The 22,154-nt window shown below is 45.9% G+C and overlaps 1 protein-coding gene across 3 annotated transcripts in view; it reads left to right on the top strand.

The window, feature by feature from the left end:
• Nucleotides 1-22,154, top strand: part of LOC135031779 (uncharacterized) — a 935,328-nt gene that overhangs the window by 567,206 nt on the left and 345,968 nt on the right. The window lies entirely within an intron of this gene.

The raw sequence follows: 22,154 nt of genomic DNA, 5'->3' as shown, positions 1-22,154 counted from the left end.
CCGCCAGCGCTGGAAGCTCATTTTGCTGTAAATCGCTGTAGGTGCCAGGTTCAGTGATGCAGGTTGTGGGGGCCCCCTTAATCCAGCTCTGGATTACAGCCAGGCAGTACCGCCGCTGCCGGGGTGACAGGGGCAGCCCAGCAGCAGTGATAGACTGCCACAGCTGCCCCTGAACCTCCTTCAGGCTCCAGGACCACTTCTGCCTCCGCCGGGGTGACAGGGGCAGCCCGGAAGCAGTGATAGACTGCCGCAGCTGCCATTGAACCTCCTCCCAGCTCCAGGACCACTTCTGCCTCCACCGGGGTGACAGGGGCAGCCCGGCAGCAGTGATAGACTGCCACAGCTGCCACTGAACCGGCTCCCGCACCACAATGCCGCTGCTGCCGGAGATTCTAGACTGGCAGTGAAGGAGAAGAAGTAGGCAGACACTGCTGGCCAGTGTCCGCCTACTTATCGTTCAGTTGAGGGAAAAGTTCTCCCTACACCTGAATGATTAGTTGGGAAAATCAAACCGGTTTGATTTTCCCAACTAGTTGGCCCAACCTTTTTTGGCCATTTTTTAGCATGTGGGAGCAAACGGCTGATAATCGTTTGCTCCGACACACTGCCTGATTATCTTTCAAACCAGCCAAAAAGTTGGCTGGTTGGAGAGAAATCGTTCTGATGTATGGCTAGCTTTACACATATTCTGTGGCTGCTTAAAACCAGGTGAAATGCAGGCTTGTAGTCAGCCAGTCACAGAACCTGTGTAATCCATGAGTGTCCCAGGTTAAAGGGATAATATGGTCACCCTAAAAACTTTATAATTCACAACTGAATTCATAGGGGGGTATCCTATTAGCACTGGTAATTTACCACTGCTAATTGGTTCACCAGGGGCTATCTAATTAGCCACGATACGGTGCGCTCCTCTCCGTGATACCAGCATTTATCGAGGATTATGCTTCGGGGTGCCTCAAGCGAAAAGTGGTCACCGCGATAACACATGGGATCGGGAGCTTATCCCAGATCTCATGTGTTATAGCACAGTCGTGAGTTAGTTTTAGGCCTTTAATTGGATATCGCGATAATGGCCATTGGTCAAAAATAGCAATATCAGGCCATTTTTGACTGCCGAAAACGGATCGCTTCTAATTGGATACACCCCATAGTCTATATTAAGTCAACATATCTAGCTGTTAAAGGTTTAGACATTAAACACATCTTGTATCCAACACATATACCACAAGTGGGTTTCTTGACCCACACAGTATGCCATGGTGAGCTGATACATACAGCTGAATGATGATTCTGGTTAATACAAAACTATGGGGTCTACATACTACAGTAAGTCTTGGAGAAAGATAGTAAGGACGAAGGTAAAGTGCCAGCCAATCAGCACCTAACTGCTATGTGGGTTGCGGTCGTTAGGTCGACATGCATTGGGTCGACCACTAAAGGTCGACATGCACTAGGTCGACATGGTATCTATGTCGACAGGTTCATTAGGTCGACATGTGCAAGGTCGACAGGGCAAAAGATCGACATGAGTTTTTCACGATTTTTTCATTTTAAAAAAAAACCTTTTTCATACTTTACGATTAACGTGGGCCTATATTTACTAATAATCCGAGTTTGACCGATTTGTGGTTTTTTTTCTAAGTCCCAACACGGGAATTCACTAAGCACAAATCTCGGCAGTGTTTGGGCTATTCGTAATGGTTTTAACGGCTATGTTAAAAAATACGAATGAATAGACCATCGGTCAAACGCGGCTGTTATTTCATACAACACGGGTATTCACTATTCATTCGTATTTGGGTGTTAGTCTTTGAGTGCACAATTGCGGTCGTATTTTTTTGCGATTCGTTAAAAAAAGCGGCAAAAAAATATACCTGCTTTTTTTAGGCGTGTTTACATGTGTTGCAACTAACAAATCACTCAGACCTGAATTAGGATGCCTATAAAAGGATCTTTCAATCCACCTACTCTCAGAAATGCATAGGCGTGCGCACGGGGGGTGCCTGGTGTGCACAGGCACCCCCTAATGTCCGGCACCACCCACACGCCACGCAGGCTACAGATGCCGCTGAGACCTGGACTTCTCATTGCTGCACTGCTCCTCCCACCCCGCTGCGCCTGTGCCCGCTGTGGACGCTAAACAGTATACGTCCGGCCAAGGGGGGGAAACTGACTGACGTTGCACTATGCCTCGCGATGTGACAAGCCCTCCCTCCCCGCCCGCGCTCTCAGTGCACTGTGCGGGTTCCCTGCCCCTGCCTTCACGCGCCACTCAGAAGGACTTGGAGCTGCCGTCGGACCAAGCGACACATCCAGTGTCAGTGTCACTGAGGCAGTAAGTCACCTCACACTGCATGCTGCAGGGGAAAGCGGAGGGGGGGAGAGGGGGGCAGGCCAGCCAAGGGGAATAAAATTATATATATATATATATATATATATATATTAGGAAATGAAGTAAATAAGAGCGCCTAATAGTGTTAGTGTGGAAATTTATATATAAAAAGATAACTTAGCTCATAAAACTTTCAGCCTGATGATTCTCAGAAGTAAAACATGTAAAAGAGAGATAAAAGCAACATAGTGTGTACTGTTTTCAAACGTTTTGCAAAGGTACAAGCATTAGGAACTTTGCCGGTTCCAATAATTTGATGTAATAAAAACAGTAAAAACAGTAACAATTTATTAGACAACAATCCTGCCACAAACGCAGGTGGCAGGTAAAAACAATTAAGAAACAGCTCGTCTGATCATAAATGTAGGTAGCGCACGTACAGAATTAAAAATTATAAACAGCTTATCTGTCCGCATATGGAAAAACCATAAAAAGGGGTATTCAGGCAGATTCTCTATCTGTAATAGCAGGTATCAAACGTACAGGATTGAAATTAAAAAACAGCTTATCTGTCCGTAAGTGGGAAGTCCAAGGGGTAAGCATCAAGTCCCTGTCCCAACGCGTTTCGTCCTAGCATGAGGACTTCATCAAGGGAACTGGCCACATGGACCCGGCCGAAAGTGTTTGTCTGACGCATGACCTCCTAAGCAATATTGCAGGACGCTTGGAAGGTCTGGAGTCGACTCAGCATCAATTGGCACAGTGTCTGCAGCGGAATTCGTCCTCCAGAGATTCTCTGACCTTCTGCTCTAAGACTCCTGACCAACTGCAGATTTTCTACCAGATGTTACTACAGTTACAAGAACTTTTGCCTAGTATTCTCTCTGTGATGCCTGATCTCCTCAGGAATACTACCAACGTTGTTGATCCTGTTTTGTCCCATCCAGTTAATAGAGTCTCTTCCTCTGCGCAAGGGAAAGTTTTTCATCAGAGCTATCCACAGCCCAAGCTCTCTGAAGCTGAACGTCAGCGGCGTAAGGAGCTACATCTCTGTCTTTACTGTGGAAATTCTGGTCATTTTGTTAAAGACTGCATTCTTCGCAAGCCAGGTAATAGTGACAAATCTCAGTATCATAGTGCTCATGTCTACAAGTCATCCACAGTATCCGATCCTTCTGCTGCTGACGGGGGTATCAAGAAGGCTACTCTTCTGAGAGAGACTCAAATTTATGACTGGGGTCCGGTGGTTAAAAGACCTTATCCCAAGTTGGGTGTCCAGAGAAGAATGTTCAAGCCATTTACAGTCACAGAGGAGTCCGTGTCCACAGCCCCAGGAGGGGCGTCTTCAGAGTGTCCAGCCCCAGGAGGGGCGTCTTCAGAGCGTCCAGCCCCAGGAGGGGCGTCTTCAGAGCGTCCAGCCCCAGGAGGGGCGTCTTCAGAGCGTCCAGCCCCAGTGAGGGGTTCAGAGCGTCCAGCCCCAGAGAGTCTTCAGAGTGCTGCCCAGCCAGAGAGTCTACAGAGTGCTGCCCAGCCAGAGAGTCTACAGAGTGCTGCCCAGCCAGAGAGTCTACAGAGTGCTGCCCAGCCAGAGATTCTACAGAGTGCTGCCCAGCCAGAGATTCTACAGAGTGCTGCCCAGCCAGAGATTCTACAGAGTGCTGCCCAGCCAGAGATTCTACAGAGTGCTGCCCAGCCAGAGATTCTACAGAGTGCTGCCCAGCCAGAGATTCTACAGAGTGCTGCCCAGCCAGAGATTCTACAGAGTGCTGCCCAGCCAGAGATTCTACAGAGTGCTGCCCAGCCAGAGATTCTACAGAGTGCAGCCCAGCCAGAGATTCTACAGAGTGCTGCCCAGCCCCGTGAAGAGGGGGCTCTTGCCTCAGCCCAGCCCCGTGAAGTGGGGGCTCTTGCCTCAGCCCAGCCCCGTGAAGAGGGGGCTCTTGCCTTAGTTCAGCCCCGTGAAGAAAGGGCTCAGTCCATCCCGGTTCCAGCCGGTCCAGCAATACTCCAGGCCCAGCCTGGTCAGTCCGTCCCGGTTCCAGCCGGTCCAGCAATACTCCAGGCCCAGCCTGGTCAGTCCGTCCCGGTTCCAGTCGGTCCAGCAATACTCCAGGCCCTGCCTGGTCAGTCCGTCCCGGTTCCAGCCGGTCCAGCAATATTCCAGGCCCTGCCTGGTCAGTCCGTCCCGGTTCCAGCCGGTCCAGCAATACTCCAGGCCCTGCCTGGTCAGTCCGTCACGGTTCCAGCCGGTCCAGCAATACTCCAGGCTCCGCCTGGTCAGTCCGTCCCGGTTCCAGCCGGTCCAGCAATACTCCAGGACCAGCCTGGTCACTCTCCTTTGGCTCCAGCCAATTCAAGTATCCTCGGATCCAATCCAGTCCTACTCGTCCAGCCAAAGCTTTCTTCAGTTTCATCCTCTAAGCTTTCGTCTGATGGTTTTCCACCTATTTACTTTGATGGAGATTTATTGCAATATGCCGCTCTGGTTGAACAATTTCTCTCTCGGATGGAGTCTGATCCTTCAGGTGCAGTAACTTCTTCCAACGTTACTCGATATCTGTTCCTGGCATTCAGAGGAAGAGCTTTGGAGTGGGCCAACATGCTCTTTGAGAGTAATGATCCTGTGTTCCATGACTTACAGACTTTTAGTAACGCTGTAGTTAAAGAATTTAGTCCTAAACCTTTGGAATCTGCATCAACGAAGGTCCTAAATTCTTCTGTATGAATTTCTCAAGTTCCTCTAAGATTCAAGATGGGTGTCCGGAGTCCACCCTTGAAGAGGGGGATACTGTCACAATCCTGACTGTAGGTTTTATATTTGGTGACTTACCCCTGCCATCTGTCCTGGATCCTGTGTCTTTTCACTCACGGAGTTAAACAGCTTGTCAGCACTGAGTTTTCCTGAGTTCTCTGCCTGAGAGGTAATAGTTAATTAGCTCCACCTGTGGTGATCTCCTGTGTGAGGCTGAATTCAGTAATCTGAACTTTAGGTCTAAAAGCCAGCATCCTGTGTTTTGCAGAAGTCCAGGCTTCAGTGTTCTCTCGGCCTGCTAGGCCTCATTCTGTTATGAGCCACGGCTGTGGCTCATTCCTGTTTTGCAGTTTTGTTCTATATTTCATGTTATACTTCTGTTTATGTTCCCCGTGGGTGTCATGGGGTGCTCGGAGCTCACCCTTAAGGAGGGGATACTGTTATGAACCACAGGTAGTGGTTCATTCCTATTTTATGTTTATAAAGTTGTCTTGCATGCCAGGATTTCCTGTTGCTCTGTTTTAGAATACTCTTGTCTGCTGCCGCTGGTGAGTCTGTGTAATTGCAGCTTGTTCCCATGTGTTCAGCCTCACCTGGCTGCTAATTGCATCTTGTCAGTTTGGAATCATGCAACAGGGCAGCTGCATGGGATTATTAATTAGGCCTCTCTGTTATATGCTGGCTGACTGCAATTCACAGACGCTGGTGATATTCCTTGGTTTGCAGTCTGCTTGAAGTGTGAGCTGGTTCCTGTCAGTCCCTGTGTTGATTCCTGTGTCAGTCCCTGTGTCGATTCCTGTGTCTGATCCCGTGTCCTGCTGTGAGGCGTTCCTGCCCTGAGTTCCAGTGGCTTTGCCTGTCCCTGGTCAAGTCTTCTGGCTTCCTGGTGTCCACCGGTCTGTCGTTTGGGATTCTGCCTGTCCTCCAGTTCTGAGAGTCGGTGTCGGCAGCATTAGAAGTTCCTGTCCGTTTGCCAGTATTCGTACCGGTTCCGTGAGTAGCGGCTCTCCCGCGTCCGTTGGCCTAGGCCGCTGTATTCCATTATTGTTTCTGTCCCTGGTGTTTTGCAGAGGGTTCTGCTTATGCTGTCACCGCCGGTACACAAAGGTATTGTGTCGGCGTGTGATCAGCATTTCCTTTGTTGTTCTTTTCCTTTGGCGGTTTCTCCGCACATACTTTAGGTTTTTAGTTAGCTTGTAGCCCCTGGCCTGTTTGCTTAGTTAGAGGTCCTCTTGTTATCATTCTGCCTCGGATTTCCCTTTGTCTCTCATTAAGACCGGGGGGCACCGGAGTTGGGCAGACATAATCCGCCCTTCAAACGTGGCTGCCAAGGGCTCAAGAAACCATAGTCTCGCAAGGGATTTCCGATAGCACGGGTGAGACAACAGAGTTAGGGCGCCAGGGGCTATTCCCTTTCCATTCCCCTTTCCCAGCGTTACGTCCTGGTGCTCTGGACTCACTTCATGAACATCTCCCTTGTTCTGAGCACCAGGAACCTAACACATTCCACATCACAGCCTAGGCTAGAGTAGTCACATGACAGTGACTGTTCACCTGACCCAGAGTTGTTCAATCCTCTGCCAGCCTGAGACTCTCTGCATCACCTAATCCTGCTCACCAATCACCAAGGACCAGGAAGTATAAATCAGGAGGCTGATTTAGAAACGGGGCCAGTTCCTCGTGTCACATACAGCCTTGTGTGAGTCTTTATGCTGAGCTCCCTTAAGGTAACCTTTGTACCTAAGTTCCTGTGGAAACTCTGTTCCCTTGTTACCGTTTGGTTTACTTGTGTGTTGCCATTTGATTTCACCATTTCCCTGAGTCTCAATGTAAAGGCACAGCTGCAATGTTTCGTCTTAAAGGCACAGTACTGAATTCCGTGTTCTCCACTGAAAACCACAGCTGTCGTGTTTCAGTTTTACTACTGTTGTAGTTGGGATCTCCAGAGCTCAGTACCTCCGTGCCTTAGCACCTCCGTGCCTCAGTACCTCCGTGCCTCAGCACCTCCGTGCCTCAGCACCTCCGTGCCTCAGTACCTCCGTGCTTTCAGCACCTCCGTGCCTCAGTACCTCCATGCCACAGCACCTCCGTGCCTCAGCATCTCCGTGCTTCCAGCACCTCCGTGCCTCAGCACCCCAGTGTCTCTACGCACCCCAGTGTCTCTACGCACCCCAGTGTCTCTACGCACCCCAGTGTCTCTACGCACCCCAGTGCCTCCACGCACCTCAGTGTTTCCAAGTACCTCAGTGTTTCCAAGTACCTCAGTGTCTCCAAGTACCTCAGTGTCTCCAAGCACCTCAGTGTCTCCAAGCACCTCAGTGTCTCCAAGCACCTCAGTGTCTCCAAGCACCTCAGTGTCCCCAAGCACCTCAGTGTCCCCAAGCACCTCAGTGTCCCCAAGCATCTCAGTGTCTCCAAGCACCCCGTGCTCTTTAGCACAATTATACCTGGTATTCTTCACTGATTCATCAGTGCCTTTCCAGTTCTGTCTTTCAGGAGACCTTCAGCGTCCACACATGCCTCCTGTCTGCCGACCTAATCCTGCATGAGGAGAACCTAGATTCGGCCATCTCTGCTGCAGTTCCTCTTCCCAGTCACCGGAAGAAACCCAGAGTCCACAACACTCCCAAACCAGGTCAGTGGTAGTATTCATATAATCCTCCAGTCGCCCGCACAGACTTCACTAACACCGGGTTCACAAAACCTCAGTCATGACAGAAATTAGATAAAGCCACTGATTTTACTGAGAGAATGTAAAATAGTGCTAGATACGCCCAAAAGGCGGTGCTAGACATGCCCCTCCTGCGGTGCACCCCCTAATAAAATTAGCTGCCTACGCCTATGCAGAAATGGCAGCAGGACTGTGGGCCAGTGATATTTTGTGTGCTGTGGGATTCCTCAGACTCAGACATCAGCCTGTAAGTAACCAGGGCCAAGAAACTGAACATGGTCAGCAGGTTGTACAGGTTCTGCGGAGGCTGCGCAGGCCTTGTTTTTTTAGGGGGCGTTTAAACTTGAACGCATTGTCCGATGATACGGTCATACAGATGTTCCGTCTAAATCGTAACAACATTTTCCGTCTGTATGACCTTGTCAAACTGGGCCTAGACCCTGAGACAGCACGCTCTCGCTCTGTCTCAGGCCTGCACAAACTCCTGGCTGTGTTGCACTTTATGGCTACTGGCAGCTTTCAGGCTGTGTCTGGGGATGTCATAGGAAACTCACAGCTCTCATTTTCAAGAATATTAACACAGGTGATGTATACCTAACTACCTCCTCTGTTTTTGGTTGGTTTTAATTACTCGGTGGCCAGTTCTGTCCTAAAATCTCATGTTTATTTTTCTTTCAAATATACACACAGGTGTTGGCTGTTTTGCAGCCCCACATCGATGCCTCAATCTGCTTCCCTACCCAGGAGTCTCAGTGGCATGCCGTCAGGGTAGATTTCTATGAGCTGGCTGGCATGCCCAATGTGCTGGGAGCCATAGATTGCACACACATTCAGCTGAGACCACATAGGGGCAGGCAGCACATCTATACTAATCGTCATCTAGAGCACTCCAAAAATGTGCAGGTGGTTTGTGATGCAAATCTCAAAATAATGAGTGTTGTTGCTGGTTACCCTGGGGGCTGCCATGACTCCTTCATCCTCAGTCAGTCATCCCTCTTTGATAAGTTTAAGGACGGACAAATGCCAGATGGATGGCTGCTGGGTATGTAATTTCAGATGTGTAGGCCTGTGTCTACTTTGTCCAAATACAGGGGCAGATGTATTAACCTGGAGGAGGCATAAGGAAGTGATAAACCAGTGATATGTGCAAGGTGATAAAGGCACCAGCCAATCAGCTCCAATATGTAAATTATCATTTAGGAACAGATTGTCCGCTGCCTTTATTACCTTGCACATATCACTGGTTTTTCACTTCCTTATGCCTTCTCCAGGTTAATACATCTGCCCCACAGTGTGTTACTTATGTGTTGCTGTATCTTAACATGAATCACGTTACTATATCTGTCTTTTAGGTGATGGAGGATATGGCTGTTTCTCTTGGCTTCTAACTCCATTGTCCCGACCTGATACCCCTGCTGAACACAATTACAACCATGCACAGAAGTCCACGCGGAATGTGATAGAAAGATGTTTTGGTGTGCTGAAATCTAGGTTTCGGTGTCTGGATAAGTCTGGTGGCCTTTTGTTGTATAGTCCCTTGAAGGTGACTCAAATTGTGTTCTGCTGCTGCTGCTTTCTTCATAACATGTGTTTGCAACAACATCTGCCACATGTTGAGGAGGAGGAGGATGAAGAAAGCAGCCAGCAAGCAGAGGAATTAGAGACATCTGGTGATACTTGGAGTACAGATGTAGGGAGGCAGGTTAGGCAAGACCTCATAAATCATTATTTTTAAGGTAAGTTTTGTTTGCTTCTTTCATTTGTTGTGTAAGCCTAAATATATGTTGTCCCATTTTTCTTTTAAAAACCATTACTCAGAATGTGTCTGTCTCCTTGAGACATACAAACATACCCTCGCTTTATGCAAAACAAATGTAGCATGTGTCTTGTGTTTATTTTATAACTCAAAACAACAGATTATGAGTGGCATGCATGAAGTCTGGATAAGTGATCGTAAACTTGCACAGATAATTTATTACAAGCACACATAATCCACATAGTAAATTATTTAGTATTTTACTTTATTATTATGTGTATCGTCCTAATGCACAGGTTCTCAAACTCGGCCCTTAGGACCCCACACAGTGCATGTTTTGCAGGTAACCCAGTAGAAACACAGGTGTATGAATTTCTCACAGACACATTTTAAAAGGTTCACAGGTGGAGCTAATTATGTCACTTGTGATTCTGTGAGGAGACCTGCAAAACATGCACTGTGTGGGGTCCTGAGGACCGAGTTTGAGAACCTGTGTCCTAATTAAACACTCCTCCACATATAATATGTTAGCCTTGAGGAATACATGTGTCCCTATGTGTGAAGCTCCATCGTATTTAAGGGACACAAACTTAGTATCATCCAAAATAATTTATTCCGGAATGTTTGCTGCAGTAAACTTGCTGATTTGTAAGTCAATACACAGTTTGCCACATATATCCATTATTATACACATTATTTGTGCTTATTTAAAAAAAAAACAATTTCTTTGTTTCTGCATCATGTGTAAGAAACTGATTACTCATTTTTAACACACACAAACATGGCCCAACAATAATGACATTCATTTTGGCACTGAATTATCTAAATTCGATCACAACATATTAGGACCTTTTTAGCCAACTCAATTGTGTTATTCTTGTAATGTTGTACAGAGAAGAAAGGTAAAAGAGTTAACAATCACATTGTAATTTGTATTGGTCATGGATGAATCTGCATGGCTGCCAATTAGTCTGCCTGCAGGATATAAGAATGATTGGAATCTAGAAAGAGTAATGATTAGAAAAAAATCAAGTGGTCTTGTTACTGCATGCTAAAGACATTCTGCATGGCTGCCAATTAGTCTGCCTGCAGGATATAAGAATGATTGGAATCTAGAAAGAGTAATGTTTAGAAAAAAATCATGTGGTCTTGTTACTGCATGCTAAAGACATTCTGCATGGCTGCCAATTAGTCTGCCTGCAGGATATAAGAATGATTGGAATCTAGAAAGAGTAATGATTAGAAAAAAATCAAGTGGTCTTGTTACTGCATGCTAACATCAATGTGCAGATCAAATAACTTTGTCCTCCTCCTAAAAAATTCAAAGATGTGAAAGAATAAATGTTTTGGCCAAAATCCTGTTGTTGTTGTTTGTAACACTTATAATTAATGATGTTTAAAAAAATTGACAAGGTGGTAAGTGTAATAGATATTGTGACAAACCTACACTTACTAAATGTGTTTATTTACTTCTCTATACAGAGATCGGTGTATCTATTTTTTATTTTTTTGTGGTTGGCTGCTTGGACTGGCCTATGCCTTTACCACTGTCGTGCTGGCGTGCTCTGGTGGAGCGCCTTGGTAGTGAGGACACTGGCGACAGAATCGGAGTAGTCGTACCAGAACTGCTGCTTGGTTGCTGATGGTGCTGGGATCTGAGTGTTTCATTGAGGTTAGTGAGGGTGGCATTAAGTTCACGTGTTGCAGCATTTTGATTCTCTAAAATTCTGGTGATAGATTCATTGATCATTTGATTGTTTTCTAAGATGTTGATGTAGCTTTGCTGTTGTCTGTGCTGTTCTTCCATTATGCATTGTAAGTTGCCCATGACATGTGTAATGTCTGCATGCATGATTTCCATGGTATTGGCAATTCTGGTGGTTGGTTCATTTTGGCGACTGATATTTCTGCTGATTCTTCTGAGGTGAGCTGGTAGGTTTGCAAAAATGTGGGTCTGCCTACGCAGGCAATCTTGATTAGTGGCCTGCTGTGTAGCCCAACTGTCCCAAAACACTTGATCAGGGCCTTGTGCTACTGGTGTTGTTGGGCTGTGTTGTGATGGTGGAGTGCTTTGCTGTGGTGGTGTACTCACTGGTGCTGGGTGGCTGATTCCTTCGATTAATGGCTGCATTTGTAACATGATTGTCTCATCCATGTCACTGTGTTGCTGCTGTTCCGTCTGGATGCTGGTACCAGTACTAGAATCTGGAATTAGAAAAAATGTGGCGTAAGTTTGACATATGTTTGAAAAATTTAAGCAAACCAATAAACATGGAACACATGTATTTAAATGGTGCATTCAGATATCCAGCATAGCAACATCATCACTCAGAACTACAAAACAGACATATTCCTGTTTGTGCCAAATGTGTCTAGTTAATTCATTATTAAAACAAGCACATGAGTTGTATGGTAGATCAGACATACTCCACCATAAAAACACACTTAAAATCTTAATTTTTGGCATTATAGTGTTTAAATCTTAAACTTAGTAATGTTTTGGCATGTTGGTGCCAATGTTACGACAAACTCATAAGTTAAATTGCGGGGAAAAATAATACTATTTTGCAAGCTAACACATGTGTTTATTTTGCAGCATCTTCAACACAATCTGCTGCTGTATGGCTGAAGTGGACATACATATCTTTACTGGATGTGGACAAGGCCATTTTGGTCAGAATCCATTTGATGTTTTTTTATTTCGGTAAGTATAGCAGATTTTGTGGAATTTAGTTAATTAGTCTCATTAAATGGATTATTATGAGATGATTAATTTATTTCAACATTACAGTTTCTTACTCACAATCAAGATGAGGGGAGTGTGGTTGGCGTCTTGGAGGTGTGACCAAAATTTGGAGTGGTGGTACCGAAGAAACTGTAGACAATCTTCATGGCGGAGTAGACTGCTGTGGTTGTGATTGGACATCAGACCTTGCTTTCTTTGTTGGCACGTGTACTTTTGTTTGGTGTGCTACAGGAGTCCTCCTTCTGCTGGTCAAAACTTCTTGGGATGGACCTGGAATTTAAAGTGTACTTTTGTTATGGCCATTCCTTTACAAACATGACCTATACTACAATGGACACTTTACCTGCTTCCGCAGCGTCATCATCATCAGATGTAATGGGAGTGACTGTAGGCCGACCAGTACTGCTTTTTTTCAACACTGTAAATAATGAAACAAATAAAAGAACTAATTTCTTCAAGCTATTGTTGATACATCCACCCATTATGTTTACAAACATTAAATCTTTCTCAAATGGATGCTTATTTATGTGTGCATAATTTCTGTACAAAACCATAAATGTTTTAAGTAAATACACACATTGGCCAATAGCCATATGCACTATGGAAAGTGCAACACAGGAAATAATGTACAGGACACAGACATAGGACACAGTGGCAGATTTAATAATCCTGGTGAAATGATAAAGTGGTTGTTAATAAAGCACCAGCCAATCAGCTCCTAAGTGACATTTTGCAAACCCAGCCTGTAACATGGAAGTTATGAGCTGATTGTTTGGTAATTTATCGACTTCAACTTTATCACTTCACCAGGCATAATAAATCTGCCCCACAATTACTAATACATACACTAACTACCCAAAACAGACATCTTCATTGAAAAATGTTATGTCATTAATGAAAGGTGCAATATAGAAAATGCTCTGTGATGTGGCACTACAAACACACATTAGCACAATATGAGCCAAAAACCAAAACACATTTAAAAAAACCATCATAATAGTACGGTAACTAAGTCTGCAGTGTTGTGTCAGGGTACAAATACAGACTCAAAATGTACCAAAAAATAGTAGTTTTGTCTTAAACAAGATTACATACAGTACTAATGAAATGACACATGTAACTGGCTTCAAAGCACTTTACACTACTCCAGCCTCTAACATGTCAACCACTGATTTACAAACATTGCACATGGATTACTGAAAACCAAAACACAGGCCAACTAGAAAACTGGCAAATGTGCCAAAGGAAAACATTATTGCTGTACAATTCAATGACACACCAAGTCCAAACTATACATGGAAAATGTACAGTAAAAAAAGCACATGACATACTATAAAGTACTATGTTATATTGGCTTTGGTAAAAAAACAAACCAAAAACAATATATTTGCTAAGGCACACATGAAGATGGGAGTAATATGCAACGTCACATGACACACATTACCAAAAAACATAAAGACAGAAGTAATGTAATGGAATGATAAGACAAATACACATGCTCACCATCCTTCCTGGGCAGATCGGAATCACGGACATGGGTTGCAGTCACTACTTCAGGAGGTATTAAACTCCGCATGGGCTCCTCATAGTCCAGATATCTGGCAATATAGGGCTGTCCACCACCGGTTTTGCGAGCCGACTTCGCCTCCTTGGCCATTTTGGACTTGACACGTCGCTTTATGTCATAGTACCGTTTGCGGCACGTGTCGTCTGTCCGCTTGACCACCCCCTCACTATTTACAGCAGCAACAACTTTCGCCCACAACACCGTCTTCTTCCGTGTTGGCACCTTGGCGGACTCAGGCCCAAATAGCTGCCGCTGATACTTCATCAGCTCCCGCACCAATGCCACATTTTCTGCATAACTAAACTTTACATTCCGCCCAGTCTTAGTAGTGGTGCGTGGCTGCGGAGCTGTCTGACTGTCACTATCACTGTCACTTGAGGCTGCTGCAGCAACCTCACCCACCTCCTCCACCTCACTAGCCTCACTCTCACTCACCTCCTCCACCTGACCAACCTCCTCCCCCTCACTCACCCCCACCACCTCACTCACCTCTGAGTCAGACATAATTGTCTGGCTAAACAATTAACACAGAAAAAAAAAAAACAACAACAACACACTCCTCTACTACCACTGCCACACACACACACACACACACACACACACACACACACACACACACACACACACACACACACACACACACACACACAAGACAAGGGACTCCAAATCAAAAAAACAAGGACAAAGAATGAGACAAAAAAAAAAAAACCAAGACTACAAGAATGACAAGACTACTTTCAAACACAATACTACACTCAGAAATCGCCCAAAAAACTCCTCACCAAACCAACTACTCACCAACCTCAACAGCACAACCTCCCTCCTCACCACTAACTAAACCCATGAGGTGCGGACGGTTTGGGGCGTATATTTATATGGTTGCGCACAGACACTCCTACATCTGAAACACAACCAATCACGAACGGGGATGAAAAACGAAACTAAAAGTGAAAATGCGGCCGTGGTTGGAAGAAAAAACTGCCGCGTTTAACATAGAAAATAAACCTGTAAAAACAACAAAAACACGTACGCAAACGATAATGACGGCCGTAAATGTGCCAAAAAAAACGACTGGCATCGACATCGGAAAACACGAAAACCATAAACTCGACTGCTTAGTAACTTGGCGTATATAGTTTCAAAAAGTTGCATGAAAATGCACCCGATACAAAACGAGTTTAAACACTACATAAACCGACTCAAACACGAATATTAGTAAATATAGGCCGTGGACTACTAATGGGAACGCTCCGCTACCGCTGCACTCAGCACGTTGCCCGAAGCATGGCGAGTGAAGCGGTGCACTAATTGGGGTTCCCCGTCACTATACGAAGAAAACAACACCAAAAACAGTAAAAAAAACCCATGCCAACCTTTTGACCTGTCAACCATGGACATGTCGACCTAGACACCATGTCGACCTAGACACCCTGTCGACCTAGTGCATGTCGACCTTTAGTGGTCGACCCAATGCATGTCGACCTAATGGTGTGTCGACCCAACGACCCATACCCCTGCTATGTTACAGGCTGTGTTTACAAAATGACAGGAGCTGGTAGGCTGATACTTTATCTCCATCCACTTTATCTCTCTCTAAGGCTTAGTACATAGACCCCTATGTCATTTTTTAAAGAGCAGCTGCGGTGATCAGAGATACATGTGGAATCTAAAACTGTTTTCATTTTGCAAATGATAGTCATTGGCATATTTAGGTCAGAGCACTGGAGCAAATCTCAGTATTCATCTGAAAAGTGCTCATGCATGGTGTATTGTGTCACAAATGCAAACTGTAAAGGGGAAGCAATGTGTGTCCTCTATCTCAGAAGAACAGAATCTGCTTGAGGCCAACAGTATTACCGGTAAGATCTGGACAAAGGGTAGATGACAGTATATATAAAAATAAATACAGATGAGTATTGCAAGGAAAATATTTAAACTTTGATTTTTGTTGATGGAAAGAGGGATTCTTGGAGGCTGTCCTCTGGAGCACACACTATAGAATTGGCTTGTATATGTTGAAAAGTATAATTTCTATAGAATCTACATGATGATATGATCCCAAATCTCAGTTTGCATTTCCATTTTTTTTCACGTGACAATTCTGATTAGTAGAAGTTTTTTCGTTTTTTCTCAATTTTTTATTCACTTTTTAAATGAATCTGCATTCTCCCACCAGTATATCACCAGCAGTGGCGGATTTGCCGCTAGGCAACCTAAGTGGTTGCCTAGGGCCCGCCGGGTCAGGGGGCCCGAAGCGGGCCCCCCCGCTTGTGTCACTGAGACACGCTGCCGCTCAGTCCGGCGGCAGCGTGTCTCAGCTGTCAGGAGAGGAGAGCGCCCGCCAGCGCGGCTGTGTCTGGCGCGGCGGCGTATAGCGGACTTCAAACCAGCCGCCGGTTCGTGAGCCAATCAGAGCTCGCGGACCGGCAGCCAATCCGAAGCCGCTGGTCCGCGAGCTCTGATTGGCTCACGAACCGGCGGCTGGTTTGAACGAAGTCCGCTATACGCCGCCGCGCCAGACACAGCCGCGCTGGCGGGTGCTCTCCTCTCCTAACTCACCCGTCCCACCCTCACAGCCGGAGCCCGGAGGAGGAGCAGCAGCAGCAGTGCAGGAGCGGTAAGCAGCTGCAGCACTGGCTGCTGTGGGGGCAATTGTATACCTGGCACTGTGGGGGCAATTGGCTGGCACTGTGGGGCATTTGTATACCTGGCACTCTGGGGGCAATTGTTTACCTGGCACAGTGTGGGCATTTGTATACCTGGCACTGTGTGGGCATTTGTATACCTTTCAGGTATACAATTGCCCCCACAGTGTCAGATCCACAATTGCCCCCACAGTGTCAGGTATTACCTGACACTGTGGGGGCAATTGTGGATCTGACACTGTGGGGGCATTTGTATACCTGGCACTGTGGGGGCATTTGTGGATCTGGCACTGTGGGGGCATTTGTATACCTGGCACTGTGGGGGCATTTGTGGATCTGGCACTGTGGGGGCATTTGTATACCTGGCACTGTGGGGGCATTTGTGGTTCTGGCACTGTGGGGGCATTTGTATACCTGGCACTGTGGGGGCATTTGTATACCTGGCACTGTGGGGTCAATTGTGGATCTGGCACTGTGGGGGCAATTGTGGATCTGGCACTGCACTATTGGGGGCATATGTCTGTGTTTCACGTCCCATTTTAATTGGCCACACCCATTTTTTTGGCGCGAGCGCGCCCCGTGGGGCACAGTACCTCTATGGGGCACTCTCTGTCTGATTGGTCGCCGCTTAGCAGCCGCCGGGAGTGCACACAGATGCTCTCATTCCAGTGAATGGGGCGCGTGCGTGTCACGGACACGTGCGCGCCCCAGACGCGGTGATAGGCCCAGTCACAGACGGAACTCCATCTGTAATGTAAGGGGGCATAAGTCAGAACAAAAATATAGTGCTATGGATTGTTTGAGGTAGGGGGGCCCCAAATCGGTATTTCGCTTAGGGCCCCATGAGGTCTAAATCCGCCTCTGATCACCAGTGCCACCATACATCATCGAAACAAAATTAGACTGTGAAAGTCCAGTGGGGAAATGTACTAATTGTCGATATTAATCCATTTACAGTTGTTGAAAATTGATTAAAAACAATCTCAATTGATGTTGGGTTTCAGAGGCTGAAACACATGTTTGCTAAGGGTATGGGTCATTAGGTCGACAGTCATTAGGTCGACCACTATTGGGCAACATGCATTAGGTCGACATGGTCACTAGGTCGACATGGTCATTATGTCGGCATGTACTAGGTCGACATGGAAAAATTTCACCATGAGGTTCTTTTTACATTTTGGTGTCGTTTTATCCATAAAGTGACGGGAAACCCCAATTAGTGCACTTTGTCCCCTCGCATGGCTCGCTTCACTCACCATGCTTCAGGCAAGGTTCCCAATTGTAGTCTACGTGGATCGTAAAGTATGAAAAAGTTTAAAAAATTGTTTTTTGTTTTTTTTAAAACTCATGTCGACATTTTTACATTTTGACCTAGTACATGTCGACCAAGTGACCATGTCGACATAATGCATGTCAACCAATAATGGTCGACCTGATGACTGTCGACCTAAGTCTTGTCGACCTAATGAGCATATCCCTTTGCTAACAGGTGATTTTTTTATATTAATTTTTACATATAAATAAATGTGTGATTTGGCCCTGCATGTACATCGTTTTTGATAGTTTTTCAGCTATTTAAATCAATCAGAATTGATCTTTAGTAAATATGCTCCCTGGTCTGAGGCATTTTTCTGCTGTTATTTTTTTTTAAAAGACTTGTACAAGAGTCGCATAGAGTGTGGCCCTACAATGCTTCTTACTGCACGTGCACCTATTTGTCCTTGCACAACCACATCACAGTGTACCCTCATAAAATCATTCTTCAATTAGCCCTCCAAGTTTGCTTATGAAACTGAAAATGTACATTTTGCTAACCGCAAAATTTCAGATTAAATTTAAACCTAAAGTCCACTTTAGGATCCCATGGAGAGGAGGGCTCTGGATGTGGGCAGAGAAAGGTGTGGAGAGGAGGTGGAGTAGCCAGAAAGGGTATTATTCCCGACCTGAAACTGCTTATGCTAACCCTAGATGGTGGCTGCGTAGTGTCCCGCGTCCCAGTACATTGACTAGAACCTCTCAAATGTTTGGGGGAGAGGGGGGGGGGGAGGTGTAGCCCCCTTGCACTTTTCATTCCAGCGCTTATGCATTGGACCATGCTGTAGGTTATTTGTATTTGTTTTAGTATTTGACATGATGTCTGTGTCAGAATATCCTTTGATAATCACACTAACTCTTTATAAGCCATACTACTTACGCAGAAGCCATCTGAATATCAGTAAGCATAATTGGCGTTAAAGGAAAAATGGCTGTTATAGGCAGAGCCGGCCCTAGCCAATATGATGCCCTAGGCAAGATTTTGGCTGGTGCCCCCTAACACCACCGCTGGTTCCACCTCTGACCTTGCACCTCTTTCCCAGCACCATCACCCCTCATCCATAGCAGTCCTTATTTTGGGGTTTGTACCCACTATATTTTAAATAGGAACAGTTCGCACATTTGGCGCACAGTCCAAAAGGGGTCGGTTTTTGCTGGCAAGGGGCATGGCCACACAATAGTAACCCCATTTCCAATTATGCCACACAGTACTGCAACTTTATTCACATTTGATCATGCAATAGTTTCCATAATTCATATTACATCCCACAGTAGTATCACTTTACCTTATAAACGTTACTCCTCACAGTAGAGCCCCTTATTCCCATTACATCACACTGAATTGCTCCTTATTCACATTACACCACACCCTATTGCTCTTTATTCATATTAGATGACACAGTAGTGCCCTTTCTATACGCAACGCCATAGTAGAGCACCTTATACACATAATGCCACACAGTAATGCCCCTTACACATATGAGGAACATTATTAAAGTCCTTATAAACATAATGCGCCTTACACATTATGACAACTTTTATTAATGCCCTTTTACACGTAATGTCCCTTACACATATGCCGCACATTATTAATGCCTTATACACATAATGACACACATAGTGCCCCCTACACATTTGCTGCACATTATTAGTGCCCCTATACACATAATGACACACATAGAGTAGTACCCTGTTACACATATGCCGCACATTATTAATGCCCTTATACACATAATGACACACATAGTGCCTTTTACACATATGTTGCACATTATTAATGCATTTTTACTTGACACACGTAATGCTCCTTACACATATTCCGAACACTACTGCACAACCAACCTGCACACATGCACACAACACTCACACTGCCACTAACACTGTGACCTCTGCTTGAATACAGATGTGTCTTCATAAATCTTGCCTCAATGCTAACGTCGGGCACATTTTTTTAATGAAAATGTATCTTATTTGCATTGCTATGTGGCTAGGATGCACAAGCAGCTTCTGCTGATTAAAATGATATGCAGCATGCCTATATACTGTGTGACACTGTGGCTGTATCTGCATATGAAATGCTACACACAGAATATAGGCATGCCGCATATCATTTTAATCAGCAGAAGCTGCTGATGCCCCTAGGCATATCAAATGCCCTAGGCAATTGCCTAGTTTGCCTATGCCTATGGCCGGCTCTGGTTATAGGTGAAGTAATTGGTTCTAGTTCTAGAAGCTTATCACAACCTTCATGAAATCTCCCAGCTTGTATCAGTAACACCAGTTTTGTACCCCTAGTATAGTGAATTCACATTTTGTTTTATCCCCACATAATTCCTAATCAGAAACTCCTGAGTATCAAAAGCTCCTCTTTATCTTTGTCAGACCATACAGTCATATTAGATCTTAACTCTCTCTGTCTCCTGCCACAAATGTATGTGTATGACTCAATGAATCCTCAAAGAAGAGTGTATTATGTAGATTGCACACATTAAACTAGATCAGGCCTGGCCAACCTGTGGCTCTCCAGCTGTTGTGAAACTACACATCCCAGCATGCCCTGCCACAGTTTTAGCATTCCCTAATAGCAAAACTGTGGCAGGGCATACTGGCACAGATGGTACCATCGATGGATAACCCACCGATGGCCATCCCTAGGGTGGGCATAGAAACTGCACCCAGGCTCCCTTCCCTCTTTGGGGGGTATCCAATTAAAACCGGAACTAATTGTCTCGTCGTGGGCTATTCAATTAGCCCAATAAGTTGGCTCGAGCCGTGGCTTATCTGGGATTTTGTTTCACCTGCCTCACCCTAAAAATTATCTGTTTCTACCGAAAACACACAGGTTTCACTGAACCTGTGTGTTTTTGGCAGACAATGTATTTTCTCTGACGTCCTAGTGGATGCTGGGAAGTCCGTAAGGACCATGGGGAATAGACGGGCTCCGCAGGAGACTGGGCACTCTAAAAGAAAGATTAGGTACTATCTGGTGTGCACTGGCTCCTCCCTCTATGCCCCTCCTCCAGACCTCAGTTAGAATCTGTGCCCGGCCAGAGCTGGGTGCTCCTAGTGGGCTCTCCTGAGCTTGCTAGAAAAGAAAGTATTTGTTAGGTTTTTTATTTTCAGTGAGATCTGCTGGCAACAGACTCACTGCTACGTGGGACTGAGGGGAGAGAAGCAAACCTACCTGCTTGCAGCTAGCTTGTGCTTCTTAGGCTACTGGACACCATTAGCTCCAGAGGGTTCGAACACAGGGCCTGACCTCGATCGTCCGTTCCCGGAGCCGCGCCGCCGTCCCCCTTGCAGAGCCAGAAGACAGAAGAGAAGCGATGAAATCGGCGGCAGAAGACTCCTGTCTTCATTAAGGTAGCGCACAGCACCGCAGCTGTGCGCCATTGCTCCCACAGCACACCACACACTCCGGTCACTGTAGGGTGCAGGGCGCTGGGGGGGGGGGCGCCCTGGGCAGCAATTATAATACCTTTTGGCACTTAAAATACACATAATAAAGTCTGAAAACTGTATATGTGTAAAAAAAAAAACGCCATTAAGTTACATAAAACGCGGGACAGAAGCCCGCCGCTGAGGGGGCGGGGCCTTCTTCCTCAGCACACCAGCGCCATTTTCCCTTCACTGCTCCGCTGGAAGCAGCTCCCCAGGCTCTCCCCTGAAATATCCTGATACAAGAAGGGTAAAAAAGAGAGGGGGGGGCACATAAATTTAGGCGCAAATAAGATATTTAAGCATCTATTGGGTAAATCACTTTTTATAGTGTAAATCCCTGTGTTATATAGCGCTGTGGTGTGTGCTGGCATACTCTCTCTCTGTCTCCCCAAAGGACTTTGTGGGGTCCTGTCCTCAGTCTGAGCATTCCCTGTGTGTGTGCGGTGTGTCGGTACGGCTGTGTCGACATGTTTGATGAGGAGGGTTACGTGGAGGCGGAGCAGGGGCAGATAAGTGTGGTGTCGCCCCCGACGGGGCCGACACCTGATTGGATGGATATGTGGAAGGTCTTAACCGACAGTGTCAACTCCTTACATAAAAGGTTCGATGACGCAGCAGCCTTGGGACAGCCGGGGTCTCAGCCCACGCCTGCCCAGGCGACTCAGAAGCAGTCAGGGGCTCATAAACGCCCGCTAGCTCAGATGGTAGACACAGATGTCGACACGGAGTCTGACTCCAGTGTAGATGAGGATGAGACAAATGTACAGTCTACAAAAGCCATCCGATGCATGATTACTGCAATGAAAGATGTATTGCACATTTCTGACATTAACCCGGTTACCACCAAGAGGGGTATTATGTTTGGGGAGAAAAAGCAGCCAGTGACTTTTCCCCCATCTGATGAATTAAATGAATTGTGTGAAGAAGCGT

The sequence above is a fragment of the Pseudophryne corroboree genome, chromosome 2 (assembly GCF_028390025.1).
Source record: "Pseudophryne corroboree isolate aPseCor3 chromosome 2, aPseCor3.hap2, whole genome shotgun sequence".
NCBI classification, from domain to species: domain Eukaryota; kingdom Metazoa; phylum Chordata; class Amphibia; order Anura; family Myobatrachidae; genus Pseudophryne; species Pseudophryne corroboree.
Note: the sequence above shows the minus strand (reverse complement) of the source record. Positions and strands in the feature narration are given on the sequence as shown.